General features: G+C 50.8%; 1 protein-coding gene across 1 annotated transcript in view; it reads left to right on the top strand.

Annotated features, from left to right (window-relative positions):
• Nucleotides 1-11923: 11923 nt before the first annotated feature.
• Nucleotides 11924-13958, top strand: part of LOC119179185 (uncharacterized) — a 106655-nt gene continuing 104620 nt past the window's right edge. The window contains exon 1 of the mRNA XM_075869307.1: nucleotides 11924-12263. The gene's annotated coding sequence lies outside the window, so the exon portion shown is untranslated. The remainder of the gene's footprint in view (nucleotides 12264-13958) is intronic.

A 13958-nucleotide genomic window follows, 5' to 3' on the forward strand; every position in this document is an offset into this window, starting at 1 on the left:
TCTCCGCAGTGAAAGCACAGAGGCCGGCGATCAGGTGTGCGCCAAACATCAGACTTACGAGGAGACGTGCGCCGATCGTCGATGTACTGAACTGGTTGCGCTGAACGATGGGCGACAGAAGCACAAGGGACAAAGGGCAGGGGCGGTGGCGTGTACGTGCCTTCGTAGTACGGTATGTGCTGCGCTGACTGTAGTGAAACAGCAGGAACAGGATGGACGAATAATGGCGGCGTTGCAGCAGGGCGTTTCAAGGCTTCCGCATAGGTTGTCTCACGGCGGTATTCAGCAGGAGCTGGCACAGCTGTATCATGAGGCAAGGTGTCGCGGAGGGCCTGGTGCAGCTCATCCTTGATCACAGTCGCAATAGAGTTGACTGTAGGATGAGGTGTTACACCAGCCTTTTGTAACTCTTCACGTACTACATCACGGATGAGTTCACGTAGACAGTCGTTGTTGGTTCTAGTGGCGGTGAAAATGTCGGCAGTAGACATGCCACTGACTTGCCTGTCGTATTGGTTGGATCGCTGCTGCAGCATTTTTTCCATTGTCACGGCCTCGGACAAGAACTTCGCGACCGTCTTCGGAGGACTTCGCACGAGGCCGGCAAAAAGCTGGTCCTTGACACCGCGCATCAAGTGACGCAACTTCTTGTCCTCAGTCATTCTTGAATCGGCCCGTCGGAAGAGGCGCGTCATGTCTTCGACGTACGCGGTCACAGTTTCGTTTGGCGACTGGACGCGGGCAAGAATAGCTCGTTCAGCTCTTTCTTGGCGGTCAGTGCTGGCATATGTCTGCAGAAGTCTACGAGAGAATTCGGGCCACGTCGTCAGCTGCTCCTCCCGATTTTGATACCACGTGCGAGCCCCGTCTTCGAGATAGAAGTAGACACGACCCAGTTTCGCCGCGTCGTCCCACTGATTCAAGTTGGCTACGCGCTCGAAGTCCGCCAACCAGTCCTCAACGTCTTCACGCTCCGTACCATGGAACGTCGGCGGCGCCCGTGGGCTTTCCAACGTATAGCGGTTCGGCGACGTGCTTCCCGTACCAGTTGCCAAGGTTTGTACCGAAGTGCTGGTCATGTTTGTTGACGTGGTGGGAGCAGTATCGTTGACTTCCGGAGGCAATCCCCTGATTCGGCGGCTGGTTCGATGCACGGGAGTGTTGACTGGCACTGGACTCGTATTACGGCTTCCTGGGGGGGTCTGCAGCATCCGTGAGGGTACCCAGCACCTTCCACCAGTTTGTCACGATGAGTCACAAGTACTGGGGGATTTATTGAACGACCGGGTGGCTAGCTCTAGGACGATGCGTCAGTCGGGGCAGGCTCTCGAGCAGAGAAGAACGCGATCTTCTTTTTTTCCTCCAGATTTTGAGCCGCTCTTGCTGCCAACCCACTACGTGCTGGCGGCAATATATTGGCCACTACGAAAAGGACGCCGCTCGCGCTGAGAGTCCGTGCTTGGCCATTACTGTCGCCATTGTGTATACTCGCTGTGTGCCTGCTAATAAATGCCATAACAAACTGGTGGTGAGTGCTACGATCTCCTTCGATGCCCTTGGAACTGCGCTCACGTACCCTGAAATCTACCATGTCCCACGACGCCTCTCAGCAAACGCGTCCTCCCATGCAACCCCCTTGTCCCGGTGTCCCCAGGATCCGAGAGCCGCCCATCTTCACGGGCGCCGATGGCACTGACGTGGAGGACTGGCTCGCCATTTACGAGCGCGTGAGCGTCCCCAACAAATGGGACGAGGACGGCAAGTTGACAAACTTGGTGTTCTACCTTGTGGGCGTTGCAAGATTGTGGTACAACAACCACGCGTCCGATTTCGCAACCCGGTCTGATTTCAAGACCGCTATCATCAACGTCTTTGACCGCCCTGCTGTTCGTAAGCTGCAAGCCGAGCAGCGCTTGCGCGAACGTGCTCAGCAGGCCGGTGAATCATTCTCCAGTTACATAGATGTCCTGGACCTGTGCAAGAAATCCAACGACAGCATGTCCGAATCAGACAAGATTTGGAACATCATGAAGGGCATTGACGATGATGCCTTCACGATGTTGCTTGCCAAAAAACCCAGGCACAGTAGCTGAGGCCATCACGCTGTGTCAGAGCTACGAGGAGCTCCGCTGGCAGCGTTCGATGACCCGTCGCTCCACACCACGAGATGCAGGGCTTGCAGGTTTGGAGGCGAGCTGTGATCAGGTGGCACTGCTGGCAGACCTCAAGTCCTTCATACGTGAGGAAATCGCGCGGCAGTTCTCTCTCCTGCCCTTTGCCTACCCACTGGCTGCTCAACAATCGGCCACTACCATTTTTCTACCCATCCGCCGATTGAGCAGGAAATAGCGGAGGTCATGCCTGCGTACCAACCACAACAGCTTCCGGCCCCTGCGCCCCCAAGTTACGCCCAAGTGGTCGTCAGGCCGCCTCCACTCGTTCAACCGCCCGCCCCACTGACTTACGCCGAAGCTGCCGCACGACCTCCATCCTTTGCAGCGGGTATGCCGGCTACGTATGTTGACGTGACCTCTCAGACTCAGCTCCAGCACCCCCTACAGCCTTTCCAGCCACCGTCCGTCCATCTGCTCTTGCGTCATGGACAAAACCTACCCCAGCGAACCGATGGCGCACACCGACGACCGGCCCATCTGCTTTATTTGTGGTTACGCCGGTCACGTAGCCCGTTATTGACATCGCGTACAGTCGGCTCCAATTTCTTCGCCTGTTGCTGGCCACCTCAGCCGTCCCTATCACGACGAACCACCGTCTATGCCACCGCCGTCTCGCCTAGGTCCATCTCCTCGAAGGTCGCTGTCTTCACGACGTCGTTCCCTTTCTCCCATGAAGCCAAGTTCGGCTACTCATGAGCGGGAAAACTAGTCGTCGCTGTCCCCGAGGCAAGGACTGCGATGCTATTGCAATGTGAAAGCCCTTGTAGCGAGAGAGGAAGACGGGACGGCGGCCAACGTGGTCGTGTCGCTCTCTCGCCACTTTATTCCATGCCTGAAACGGAGCCGTGTCGCTTTTTAAGTCCGACACACCAAGTGCGCTAGCTTGTTCTAATCCTCGCGCAGCTCGAGCTAGCATGAGCTGCGCGAGAGGCGTGGCGCGGTGATCAAGAAATGATGATGGTGATGATAGCACTACACCCTCAGAGCCGCCCATCTAATGTCATAGGCGTGCTTGTGAACGGTGTTCATGCATCTGCTTTTATTGACACTGGAGCTGCAGTATCCGTTATGGACGAAAACTTTTGCCGCTTGCTTCGAAAAGTGACGACGCCAATTTCTGGGTTGTCCCTTCGTACTGCCGGTTCGCATCGTATCCATCCTTCAGCAGAGTCCACAGCTCGCGTTGTCGTTTAGGACGTTCTGTATGTCGGCCAATTCATCATCATTCCTGCATGCTCTCATGACGTCATCCTGGGGTGGAATTTTCTCTCCCGCAACAACGCCATCTTCAATTGTGCCGGTGCCGAAATTTAACTCTCACCCTTTTCGCATTTGACGCCGGAAGACAGTCCCTCGAAACTGAGCAAGATTCTCGTGAAAGACGATACCATAGTGCCTCCAAGCTCGCCGATGGGTGTATCTGTCTACTGCGCTGGACTCTCCGACACAATTGCACTCATTTCGCCATCCGACCGTGCTTTGCGAAGAAAAAGGTTGCTAGTACCTTTCGCGACCATGCAAATCACCCGGAGCAACGCCGCTATTTTTGTGACCAACCCATCTCCGTACACTGTTACTTTGGTTCGAGGGGAATGTCTCGGCAGAGTGGAACCAGTGGATAACGCACAGGTCCTGGACGTACCTGATGACTCGCGTTGTCCCAATTCGCGTACCGTCAGTGCTGTTTCCATATATGATTCATCATATCCTGATGTATTTGGCCCCTACATTAATGACAATCTTACGTCAGTACAGCGTTCCCAGCTTCTGGACCTGCTGCGAGAATATCATTCTTCTTTCGATGTCGGGCGAAGTTCTCTCGGTCGCGCGTCCACTATTACACATCGTATCGACACTGGTTCCCATCCACCATTACGGCAACGTCCCTACCGCGTGTCGCCTGCTGAACGTCGGGAAATTAACGAGCAGGTTGATGATATGCTCAGACGCGACGTTATTCGGCCCTCGGACAGTCCATGGGCGTCTCCTGTTGTTCTTGTTGCGAAGAAAGATGGTTCTGTGCGGTTCTGTGTGGACTACAGACGGCTCATTGAGATCACTCGCAAGGATGTTTACCCACTGCAGCGCATCGATCACGCAATTGACAGCCTTCACGGAGCCGAATTTTTATCTATTCTCGATCTGCGCTCGGGGTACTGGCAAGTACCCATGGCTGATGACGCTCGACCGAAGACTGCGTTCATCACACCTGAAAACTTTTACGAATTCAACGTCATGTCGTTTGGTCTATGTAATGCACCTGAGACCTTTGAGCGCATGATGGACACCGTTGTGCGCAACTTGAAATGGCACACGTGCTTGTGTTACCTCGATGACGTTGTTGTGTTCGCCCCAGATTTCTCCACGCATCTCCAACGTATGAAAGAAGTTTTAGCACGTGTGAGCAATGCCAGCTTCCAGCTAAATCTGAAGAAGTGCCGCTTCACAGCACGGCAACCCACCATCGTAGGGTATGTCGTGTCTGAGGATGGCATTCTTCCTCCCCCAGCCAAGCTTCGGGCCATGGCTGAATTCCCCAAACCTGCGTCCGTCAAAGAACTGCGTAGTTTCGTCGGCCTGTTCTCATACTTCCGACGCTTCATACGAAACTTTGCTACAAATATATCACCGCTGACGAAGCTCTTTGGAAGTAACGGGCCCCTCAATTCGTGGTCGTCTAAGTGCGACGACGCATTCGCGAAGCTCCGCCATTTGCTGACGCCTCCTCCCATTAACGCCACAACGACCCTACGGCCCCGACGGAGGTGCACACAGACGCCAGCGGTGTAGGCCTCGGCGTTGTCCTGGCGCAGCACAAACCCGGATTCCCTGAATATGTCGTAGCATATGCAAGCCGTACGCTCACGAGAGCCACGACAAACTACACCGTCACGAAGAAAGAGTGCCTGGCGATCGTCTGGGCCCTTACAAAGTTTCGACCTTATTTGTATGGTCGCACATTCAATGTCGTCACCGACCGTCATGCACTATGCTGGCTTTTATTATTGAAGGATCCCTCAGACCGTTTTGCCCGTTGGGCTCTTCGCTTACAAGACTACGACATCCACGTGCTGTACCGAAACGGACGCCAGCATGCTGACGCCTACGCCCTCTCGCTCTCCCCTCTGCTTGAAGGTGATGTGCTCCGCTCAGTACCCTCGGCTGCTGTTTCTGCCATTGATTCTGACATCATCACTACCGAACAGCGAAAGGATAACTGGATCGGCCCGCTCGTCGACTTGCTCTCTGATCCATCTGCAACGCCATCCACGCGTGCCTTGCGTCGTCAAGCTCGCCATTTCGCCATCCGTGACGGCCTTCTACACCGATGCAATTATGACGCCGATGGCCGGCAGTGGTTACTCGTGATACCCCGCAGTCTGCGGTTAGAGATATGTTAATCCTTCCAATCTCATTCGCAATGCGCGCACTCTGGGGTATTCAAAACCTATCATCGCATTCGACAACGCTACTTCTGACGCGGGATGTACCGCTACGCGCAGCAGTTCATTCGCTCCTGCCTCACTTAGCAATGCCGCAAACCGTCCGCACACATGTCGCCAGCCAGTCTGCAACCGTTACCTAGACCTGAGCGTCCGTTTGGGCGCGTAGGTATCGATTTGTATGGACCACTTCCTCTAACGTCGGCTCGTAACCGCTGGGCCATCGTCGCCGTAGATGATTTAACGTGATACGCCGAAACCACCGCTATCCCTGCGGCTACTGCGCGTAATGTTGCGTCGTTTCTACTGCATCGATTCGTACTGCGCCACGGTCCACCTAAGGAGCTTCTCAGCGATCGAGGCCGTGTCTTCTTGTCAGAAGTCGTCGAAGCCATTCTCACGGAGTGTCATTCTGTCCACCGCAAAACAACTGCTTACCACCCGCAGAAATGGTCTGACCGAACGCTTTAACCACACCCTCGGCGACATGCTTTCGATGTACGTCGCCGCCAACCACACAAATTGGGATACTATACTGCCCTTCGTCACCAACGTCTACAACACCGCCCCTCAGAGCATGACCGGTTTTTCACCTTTCTTCTACCTGTACGGGAGGCACCCGTCAAACACCATCGACATGATACTCCCGTAAATGCCGGATCCATCTGAGAGTGCACCTATTTCCAAGACAGCCAGGCTTGCTGAAGAGTGTCGCGCGCTGGCCAAGACATTTACGATGCATAAGCAAGAGCAGCAGAAGAGTATTTGTGACGGCCCCGCCACTTCTGAACCCACGTTCCTTCCTGGTTCCCTTGTATGGCTCTCAATCCCGACCTCTGTAGCTGGCCTTTCTTCCAAACTACTCCCGAAATATGAAGGTTCCTACCGCGGGATCGAGCGCACATTTCCACTCAACTATCTTGTCGAGCCAATTGAACAATCTTCGGACATGCGCCATCGCAGGCGCGACATAGTCAACATGGAGCGCCTGAAGGCTTACTATGAGCCGCTCGTAGGGACAAGCTGTTAGGTCGCCAGGTTGCTCCCTCTTCGACCCCGGGGTAATTGTAGAGAAGTCGCCGAACACTGTAGTGGGTCAAACTCGCAAGTGTTCTCTAGTGGGTCTACCCAAAAAGGACGCCGCTTACGCTGAGAGTCCGTGCTTGGCCGTTACTCTCGCCATTGTGTATACTCGCTGTGTGCCTGCTAATAAACGCCATAACAATATTGTCACGTCACTCCAGGGGGTGTCGACAAGATTTACTGACGTCTGAGCAACAGGGCTCTAACCATGGTTAGAGCCCTGTTGCTCAGACGTCAGTAAATCTTGTCGACACCCCCTGGAGTGACGTGACAACTGGTGGAGGTGCTGGGTAGGCCCCTCACGGATGTTGCAGACCCCTCCTGGAAGCGGCACCACAAGCCCAGTTCGAGTCAACACTCCCGTTCATCGGACAAGCCGCAGGATCAGGGGATTGCCTCCCGAAGCTGACCCTATAGTTCACACCAGTATGATGAGCACGTCCGTTCAAACCACTCTAACAGGTACGGAAAACCCCCCGGTGACTCGGTACACCCTCGAAAGTCCGCAGGTTCCAACACCGTTTCATGGCACCGAGCTCGAAGACGTCGAGGACTGGTTGGTCGACTTCGAGCGCGTGGCTGCTTTGAACGACTGGAACGACGCGGCCAAACTACGACGTGTGTACTTCTATTTAGAGGATGGAGCACGTACCTGGTACATGAATCACGAGGAACAGATGACATCGTGGCCCGAATTCCGCCGCCGGCTCTTGGATACTTACAGAAGTGCTGATCGCCACGAACGAGCGGAACGAGCGATCCAGGCCCGCATCCAGATGCCCAACGAAACTGTCATGACCTATGTGGAAGATATGACGCGCCTGTTCCGACGAGCCGATCAGAGTATGACAGAAGAAAAGAAGGTGCGTCACCTGATGCGGGGAGTTAAAGAGCAGCTTTTCGCTGGTCTTGTACGGAGCCCTCCGAACACGGTCGCCGAGTTTTTGTCTGAAGCTGTCACGATGGAAAAGATGCTTCAGCGTCGATCCACCCTGTATGAGCGGCAAGTGAACACGTCCACTGCTCAAGTTCTAACGAATATTGGGAGCAACACCGAGTGTCTGCGCGACCTTATCCGCTCCATAGTACGCGAGGAGCTGCAAAAGGCTGCCACACCACCACTACCTACGGTGAGTTCCATTGCAAGCATCGTCAAGGACGAGCTGCATCATGCCCTTCGTGACCCTGTGAGTCTGAATAACGCCACACCCGCCCCGGCTGATTACCACCGTCCGACCTATGCAGAAGCCTTGAAACGCCCAGCTTCCTCTTCCCCGCTGTTTGTTCAGGCACCTCCTACGGTTTCACTTCAGTCGGCGCAGCCTCTACGGTACTACGAGAACACACGCACACCGCCACTCCTCGTTTACGCCAGCCCTGTGCATCTTGCGGAACAACCAGCACACTACCTTGACGACAGACGTGCTTCGCCTCGGAAATCTGATGTTTGGCGCACTCCTGATCGCCGACCTTTGTGCTTCCACTGCGGTGAAGCGGACCATTTGTACCGCCAGTGTCCATACCGGCGCCTCGGGCTGCACGGATTTTCAGTATATTCAGCGCCTCCTCGGTATGGCCAGCGACCCCGGGACATTGAGGACTACCTGGCTCAACAGCGCATGCCGCCGCCTTCTGGACGGCAGTCGCGCTCACCGTCGCCGAGGCGCTTTTCATCTTCGCCACAGCGCCATGCTGGCGCACGGTTCTCCAGTCGCCGCCGGGAAAACTAACGCAAGCGACCCTTGGAGGCGAGGTCGCTGGCAGTCGACGTGCTGAAGACCTCCGATCGACGCTAACAGTAAAGGGTGTAGATTCGACTGAGCGATATGTGCGGCTTTCTCTGGATATACCGGTGCTGATAGATGGCTATGCAGAAGGTGCTTTAGTTGATACCGGGGCTGACTATTCGATACTAAGCGGGAAAATGACCAGACAACTAAAGAAGGTAATCACGCCTTGGCATGGCTCCGTGATTCGAACGGCTGGTGGCCACACCGTTTCTCCGCTTGGAACCTGCACGAGTAGAGTTCGGGTCTGCGGTTATACTTTTGTAGGAAGTTTCCTTGTGCTCCTTGAATGTTCACGCGACGTTATTCTTGGTGTTGACTTCCTGCACGAATATGGAGCTGTCATTGATCTTCAAGAGAATCGCATCACCTTCTCAGCCGACCGAGCAATCGACAAGCAGGACGACCAACAACGTACTGACGTTCTTCGTGTTTCTCCTGAAAGTATAACGCTTCCTCCAAGAGCCAGTGTTATTGTCGACGTCACATGCTGTGGATTGCGAAATGGTGAAGCGATTGCAGAAAGTAATTTTGAACACCTGCTGACTCAAGGTGTTTGTGTGGCTAGGAGTATCATACAGCTACGTGATGGCCGATCTCAACTGCTCGTTACAAATTTCAGCAACGAACACGGACACCTTTTCCGTGGCACTTCGTTAGCGTTTGCAGATGAATTAGGAACCATTCCCATCTGCTTCTCGTCGGAAGCAGTGGAGGCCGCCGATACGTCTCTAAACAATATCGATATCAATTCTAACCTCGCTCTGGCAAACAAACCCAACCGACGCGCTTGGTTAGAGCCCTGTTTCTCAGACGTCAGTAAATCTTGTCGACACCCCCTGGAGTGACGTGACAATATATATATATATATATATATATATATATATATATATACATATATATATATATATATATGTATATATATATATATATATATATATATATGTATATATATATATATATATATATATATATATATATGTATATATATATATATATGCTTAAGCTGAAGCTGCCTTTGCTTCACTGACAAATCTTTCGTTCACATGTAATGAGCTAAAACACAAATCAACAAAAAAACTTCGGCAGATCCCACGTACCTCGGAATTGACGTCATTTGAAGCATGCGCAGGGAAGACGACCACGTTGAATTTTTTTTTATTTTAAACGACACGTCTTAAAATGACGCTAAATATATGTACAAATGTTGCACGCACACAGATTTGAAGAGTTGCCGTTGTTTATATAACCAGTTTGCATTGGCAACGCTGTCAATTCGAACATGCGTATTGGCAACACCAAAAGCTGATATGAAGCGCTGATGCTCGCGAAGATGCTCGCTCGAGATGCTGCTAGATAAATCGACTTCAGCGCATGGCACCGAATCAAAAGTGACGCTAACTTGACGTAATAGTTGTATAAAAGGAGCACATATGTAGTGGTTATAAAATTAGGTAGGCATCTTTGCAACTACTATTTTCGATGGAGGCGGAAATGTAGTAGGCCCGTGTACTCAGATTTGGGTGCACGTTAAAGAACCCCAGGTGGTCAAAACTTCCGGAGCCCTCCCCTACGGCGTCTCTCATGATCAAATGGTGGTTTTGGGACGTTAAACTCCACAAATCAATCAAGCGTTGTAACTACTATTGACGTTTCACGACGATTGGCGTCTATTTCTAAAGTAGTTCTAAGACCTGGCGTAACTCTGTGGTAGAATGCTTGACTGCCGCGCAGACTGCTTGGGTTAGATTTCTGCTGGAACCCTGCAATTCGTTATATGCGTTTGTCCAGGAGTCTACGCTGCCTATGTCCGTTTTTTCTTAACACTGTCCTTTATTCTATGCCTTCGTTTGGTCTACGCTACCAATTTCAGGTATTTCTTGACGCTGACGCGTTAAAATTGCTTGTTTGTGTTCTCGTCCTTCCTGTGTAGATACTAAGTGTCCATCACCTGTGGTGCGTACCCGTATACCAGCGGCACATACCCGCCCGTGGGTACGTGCCGCTTTCTGGCGGGAAGCGTTTGACGACGTGCGAGACAGGAAGCTGACATTATTCAGGTTCCGACCAGTGCCTCATATTTGTCAAGCCATCCTACCCTCCCATTCTAATTTCGGTTCACGCCAAGCTAAGGGGTGACCACGAGAGCACCCAAACGTAAAGGGCTAGAGATAGATAGATAGATAGATAAATAGATAGATAGATAGATAGATAGATAGATAGATAGATAGATAGATAGATAGATAGATAGATAGATAGATAGATAGATAGATAGATAGATAGATAGATAGATAGATAGATAGATAGATAGATAGATAGATAGATAGATACGCTCAAAGTCACCGAAGTTCGCTAAGAAATGCTTCGCATTTAAAAACCCGTGCATGGGCATTTATAAATACCGATCGCTCCTGCTAAGTAAGCTAAGTATTCATCATTAAACTTTTCCATTCCGAACAAGTAAGCAGGCTTGATACATGTGTCATTGTAGCCGTTCTTCTGCATATTCAAAGTTAAGACATGACGTCAGAAAATTGCCTTTCTAGAAAAAAAGAATGCTGCGCGCCTGTGCGTTCACTACTGGAATGCTCCGACAGAGGACTGCATAGCACGTAAACATCTACACATGTACACTTCTTGGAAAGGTAATATGAGTGAGTCGTAAAATGCTGCACTTGCCAGCGTCCGTGTCTTCCGTTTATTTTATTCAGAGGGCCTTGCTATTTCGTCTCTCAGTTAGGATTGCCCTTGTCTGGGGCTCCACACCGTTCTTCGATTCGAGATTGAAACTTTTTATTTACTAGGCCGATTAGATGCTATTCACAGAACTGCGTGGCGAACTCGACTTTTGAGTGTGCACACATATTGCTACGATGAAACATAAAGCTTTTTGTTTGTTTCAATTTTGTCCAGACATGTGTGAAAAACACAAAAGGAAGACTCGATCAAGGAGCTGTGGTAGTTTGTGCAGCGCCTAATAATAATCATCTCACTTCATGTGCACGTTTGTGCAGAGTACTTTTGTTTTTGTGGTGGTGCTAAAATATTTCACATTTTGGAAGAAAAAAAACAGAATGATGGATATAGGTCGAGGTACCTAAACATAGAAGCTATACGCAATCCTGTCCGTCGTAGCCAGTAGGGCCACCTAATGTCAGTTTTTAAGCTTGGTAAGACAGCCTTTCACTGTTCTCTATGAGTTAATACTTTTCAGAGCGAAAGGGTGCTCAGTAATTCTTGTCGTGTCGGATAGTGAATGATATAAAAAGCATGTTTAATTACTTTGTCATAAGATTTGGTGAAACACGAAAGTGAGACGTATCTGTGAAAACGTGCAGAGCATGCTGCCGCACATATATTGTCGCATGTACGACGTCACATATGGCTATAAAATGTATGCGCTCGAGAATAAAGCGATCATTAGTTTGTGGCCACTGATCGTGGCTATATCACTGGCGATGATGTAGCTCGAATTCCGTAGGCAGGTGCGGCGAAGGAACTACATAGTGAAAAAGTAGGTGCGTTTCGGTGACTGAAAAAAGCCATTCGGTCATGTATGTGCTCTCGGAGTACAACACCACAGCCTGCAACGTGGAGCAGACAGCGCCGCCCCTCGAACAACGCCCCACACAAGCACAGAAAGCATTGACGTGGTGACTGCAAGCAGAGCTTCAGGCTGAAGGGCCACTGAAGGCAACCTGACCAAGGACGGAAAAACAAGACCGCACACAGGGGACTCAACGTTTTCTACTCGAAGCCAGGAGTGTCGCGCTTTGGTAAGATTGCCGAGTTTGATTCTAAGTCACAGAATTTTGAGTCTTACCTGGAGGGATTTGATTTGTTTGTGCACGCGAACGACATAGAAAAGGAAAAAAAGCTAGTGGTTTTCCTGACTGTATTAGGAGCAGATGCTTATGAGGTCTTGAAGAACCTTGTAGTGCCGGCTTCCTCACGTGAGAAAACTTACGAGGAAGCAAAGCGGTTCTTGACTGAACATTACAGCCCACGGAGCTCATTACTCGCTGAGCGCTGCAGGTTCAACAAGCGGACTTGGCACGAAGGCGAAAGCGTAGAACATTTAATAGTCGAGCTGAAGCATTTGGCCAGGAAACGCAACTACGGTGACTTCTTACAGCATGCACTTCGCGACAGGCTAGTAGCAGGTATGCGCAATGAAGAGACGCAGCGAGCAGATTGACACAGGAGCGGCTGTTTTGTAGTGCCATATTATGTCTATGATTCACATTTCGCTCCATGTTACATGTCAGCCCACCAAAGTAACTCTTCGCACGTACACCGACGAACAAATGCCACTTGAGGGACAGTGTGAGGTTTCTGTTGTGTACAATGAGCAGAGCATGATTTTTCCAGTAGTCGTCGTTAAACATAATGGAAGGAGACTGTAAGCATTACTTGGCCGGAATCGGCTTGAGCGTCTCAAGCTTGACTGGAGAGCAATAGGTCATGTGACGGCGGAGGGCAGAGCCATGTCATTGATGAAGAAATGCCCTGCAGTTTTTTCACAGACAATTGGCACAGTAAAACGTTTTGAGGCAAAAATATCTTTGAATGCAGATGCTACGCCAGTATTCTGTCGAGCCAGGTCTGTTGAATCTGCACTCAAAGAAGAAGTGGAAGAACAGCTCAGTGAGATGGTAAAAACAGACATGCTACAGCAGGTATCGCATAGCGACTGGGCGACACCACTTGTCGTAATCCAGAAAAAAGATGGCAGCCTTACGCTTTGTGGTGACTACAAAGTTATGATTAATTCGGTCCTAAAAACAGACCAATGCCCCCTGCCCAGGCCAGAAGACCTATATTAAGCAATTACAGGGGGTATGATGTTCTGTGTTCTCGACCTATCGGCGGCGTATCAGCAGGTACCACTGAGCCCCAAGTCACGATCATTTTTGACGGTCAACACCAGTTTGGGCTTGTCCCAATTTCAGGGATCTTCCTTATGGTGTGACTAGTGCAACCGCAATCTTGCAGTCCTTGATAGACGAAGTGCTAAAGGGCATTCCACACGTACTGTGCTATATTGATGATGTGATCGTGGCTGGATCTGATATGTTTTCATGCCAAAAACGCTAGAGCAGGTCTTTTAAAGGCTACGGGACTACAACATCATGTTTAACACCGACAAATGCCGGTTTTTTCAACAATCGGTGACGTATTTGAGCCACAAAGTTTTAGCAGAAGAGCATTATCCCACGGAAGCGAAAATCGGGGCGATTGTGAACGCGCCTGAGCCAACTGACGTCGCCGAGCTAAAAGCGCGTTTGGGCATGCTGAATTTTTACTCAAAGTTCTTGAGAAACTGTGCGAGCGTTGCTGAGCCTCTGTATTGGCTGCTAAAGAAAGATACGAAATGGTCGTGGACGAAGGAATGTAGCGATAATTTCGCGTATACGAAAAAGCTGCTAGTTAGCAGCAAAGACCTCACCTTCTATGACGTTGACGAACCG

The sequence above is a fragment of the Rhipicephalus microplus genome, chromosome 7, assembly GCF_043290135.1.
Source record: "Rhipicephalus microplus isolate Deutch F79 chromosome 7, USDA_Rmic, whole genome shotgun sequence".
In the NCBI taxonomy this organism is placed as follows: Eukaryota; Metazoa; Arthropoda; class Arachnida; order Ixodida; family Ixodidae; genus Rhipicephalus; species Rhipicephalus microplus.